This window comes from Mus musculus, chromosome 1 (genome assembly GCF_000001635.26).
Source record: "Mus musculus strain C57BL/6J chromosome 1, GRCm38.p6 C57BL/6J".
NCBI classification, from domain to species: Eukaryota; Metazoa; Chordata; class Mammalia; order Rodentia; family Muridae; genus Mus; species Mus musculus.
Genome location: NC_000067.6, coordinates 138,375,732 through 138,379,610, shown reverse-complemented (window position 1 = coordinate 138,379,610; position 3,879 = coordinate 138,375,732). Strand labels below are relative to the sequence as shown.

General features: G+C 41.6%; 1 pseudogene; it reads right to left on the bottom strand.

Annotated features, from left to right (window-relative positions):
• Positions 1 to 2,254: 2,254 nt before the first annotated feature.
• Positions 2,255 to 3,669, bottom strand: Gm28500 (annotated as a pseudogene).
• Between the last annotated feature and the right edge of the window lie 210 nt (positions 3,670 to 3,879).

The window sequence follows — 3,879 nt, the reverse complement described above, 5'->3', positions numbered from 1 at the left end:
GCTTTATAAAATGCAGAGAAAGTCGGCCTTGTAGTTACTTTGCAAATCTTGTTCCCTCTTTTAGGAAGGGGACAGATCCTCTGGTAAGCAACCTTCGTTAGAGGTTGTTCTTGGCAAAGCTTACATCTAGCACTTTGTTAGATAATCTGGCCCACCTGCAAGGGGTTCTGGGAGATGCTCGCTAGTTAACCTCCTATCAGCAAAGCTCTTGCTCTCAAGAATCCCACTTTTGATGGGCTCTGGCTGTGAAGTGTGTCTCCATATGTAGCTTCCCCAGGCCAGTGTGGGATGGTAACCCTCCAGGTAGCTTTGAAGAGTCCCTTGGGATGCTGAGAATCTGTTTTATATTATTATTATTATTATTATTATTATTATTATTATTATTATTACCATTTTGCAGTGAAGAGTTCATCATCTTCTCCACCAGGTTCCTGGGCTGAAGGGTTCTCATCATGTCTCTGACCATCTTCCCTGATAGGAACACTGTGTTCTACATAAGAGAGGGACTAATAAATTCTGTATCATCACACAGTGCAAAGGTACAATGATGGTCAGCACCCAAATGTGGCCCGTGGCAGCACTAATAATGTATTCTGTACTGTGTTAGGGAGTGTGTAAAGTGTAGCGACAGAATAGAACATATTCTTTGCTTTGAAGGGTGTAGAACCTGGCTGAGAAGATTCATCCTGCAGATGCATGGAGACCTAGCAAATTACTCTCTGAAAAAGTACAGAAGTCCACATTATAAAACTTTACAGATGTAGGGAGAATTAGCAAAGAATATCCTGGAAGTACCTAATCTTCATTAGGAATACTTCAGACCCATGGAGACCTAGAAAACTACACAATGAAAGTACTCAATCCCACATCTCACAATGCAGTGGTACCCTTTCTAGGATTCAGACCTAACATGCCTTTCTAAGAACTAGAAGAAACTACAGAATGCTATACCATGTATAAGGGGCAAATATGAACATTTACAACTCTTTGTATTTTAAGGTGAACAATGAAAGAATAAACAGCTGACAATAAAACCACATACCACGAATGTAGGGAGCAAGGGGAGGACTGGAGCTTTTCATATATACATTTTTCCATAATATCTTTATCAATTATTTGGGAATTACACATCACGAATCTTAGCATACTTCCCAGTCCTCCCAGCTCTGGACCCCAACCCTTGTGACAGAGAAAAACAACAACAACAACAACAACAACAACAACAACAACAACAACAACCACAAACCAAGTCTAAGTTGTATTGCCCATATACTCACTGGAGGCTGAATAGACTCCTAGTAGCCAATCCCTTAAAGAAAACTGAGTCCTTCCCCACCTGTGCCCCTGCTAGAAGCCATCAACTTTGGAGAGCTACACTTCAGCGTCCTTATTGAAATTTTTAGGAGTGCTCTTTAGGGGCTTTCTGTCTAGACTATTGCCATCTTTGTACGGATGGGGGTAGGGGGTGGGGGATAGGAGTACAAGGTAGGGGGAAGAGTCTGGAGAAGAGTTGGGTTGGTAGACTTCAGTGCCTTTTCTGCAGTCATCAATACCATGGCATAAGTAGCTTCCTTGCTCTTTAGAGTCAGCGGGAACATGGATCAAGGACTTACACATGGTTTTTGGAGACAGCATAGACTACTGGTGTTTACATGGTTTTGAGCATCGGCACACACCATGATCTGGACCCCAGCATGATTTCCAGTGGCAGTACAGACGACGTCCATCAAAATGCAGATACCATCATAGCCCTCAATAGCAGAACAGACCAAGGATATCAATGTGGCCTCAGGTAGCAGCAAAGGTCCCTCACATCAGCACAGCACATAGACATTAACATGGCTTCAGGCTGCAGCACAGCCCACAGATATCTACATAGGCTTTTGTTGTAACCCGTTGCATGGACAGCAACCTAGACTCTCATTGCAGTGTGACCCAGGACAAACACATGGTCCTCTGCATTGGCATGGACCTGGAAATCACCATGGCCTCTGGTGGATGCACAGGCTACTTACACCATGCGAACCCCACCCACCCACCTACCCACCTCCACTCAGGACGAAGCAAGGCCATCTGATCTCAGCATGGCCTCAGGAGTCTGCCCAGACAAAACACAGCTATTTGGCCTTTATTGGTATCTTGGACCAGGAACATCAACACCTTCCCAGAAACTATACGCCATTAGCAACGGCTTCCCAGAGACTCCCTTTACACAGTCTACTCTGGCAGCTTCAGTTTCATTTGCAAATCCTGACTTCTCCAAAAAGGTTACAACTTTGTTCTCGATTTCTTCAGAACTGAGACACTGTGGAACTATCTCTTCATGATTTGTTCCCTCAGCAAACCGAGCCATTGCATCAAACCTGGTTCAAGGTTTTTGGTTTGGAGCACACCATCAATACTGGACCGCTGCTGAGACTCAGCTCAGATATCCCACGGTTGCCAGAGTCTGGTGATCCCTCAGCTCTGCTTCTGCAGGTCCGGCTTCTTCATGAGCTCTGTCCGCTCATAGATGGGGTAGATGTTGGGGTGGACCAAGTCAAATGCTGGATCTGGGCCCGGATGGTAGGTAAGTTGGTTAGCTGTGGGCCCCCCAACCCCGACCCCTCTCCAGCCTCTGCCACAGCTGGCCAGGCCCCGAGGCTTCTGGTACCTTCATTTATAGCTGCGAGTGGCCATTTACTGTTTCGTGAAATTGAAATCAAATCAAAGTCAAAGACTTTTCCCAAATTCAAAAATAAATTGAAACAAGTGAACCTAACTGTACAGCAGTTTTCCAGAAACTGCTTACGAGGGACAAATATTCTGTACATTTAAATAGTATTTATATTGTTCAAACCTAAGACTAAGGGAAAAAAAAACAAGAAATCTTAAACTGTAATGAAGGACTCATGGGTCATAATGTTGGTATTAATTGTGCTAGAAAATTATGTGTTATGATAAAGCAATGAGGTAATTATAATATGTTTAAGAATCAATATTTGAAGTAGAAAATATCCCAATATAAATGATAATACTGAGGTAAAATGCCCATCAATCTATAATTTGAATAGAAAACATTAGCATGAACACCAGTTTCCGTTTTTTTATGAAAAGCTGTTCAGTACTTCTCACGGTTAAACTGTAGCACACCTGTAGCAATAAATAGCCACAATGTAATTGTTACAGCTCCCATCCTTGTTGTCTTTTTCTGGCACTGTGACCAACATCATGACCAGAAAACCCCTTTCCTTTCTTTTGAAGACATTACAAAGATATCAAGGAAATCATAAGCAATTTTAAAAAGCATAATTATCCATTAGAATAATAGTCTACTCTTAATGAATAAGTAAATGTAAGAATAAATTAAAACTGCCTTTATGCACAAGATAAAGTAACTGTTTACCACTCTGATGGCGGTGGCACTTGGATGCACAGACCCCGAAGACTCATGTAATAGCCAACTTTATTCAGAGCATCAGGCCATTTGTGCTCTGAGGGCTAAGAAGAATATGAGGAAAATATATAATCACAAGGAGAAGCTGCATGTGGTGAAACATGTTTTTTTTTTTCATAGCAGTATACAAACAAATAACAATAACAGTCATAATTAATAACTTGTAGTAAACTTACTTCTTTCCTCTACACCGGGGAGAGGCACCAAAGCTCAATGAGAGACCAAGTCTGTGTTTCTGCAGAAACTGTTTCCTTGGAGTTTTGTCACAAACACTCCAAATTCCCCTCACACAGCTCCATTCTTGAACTGGAATGATGAAATGTCTTTAAGTCTTTTATCTTTTCCTTTTTTAAAATGACAAATATTTAAGAAGTTTTAATTGAAAAAGTAATACATTTGTGGTAGAGAAATTTCACTCTATGAAAATTTTCTTTAGGGAAACA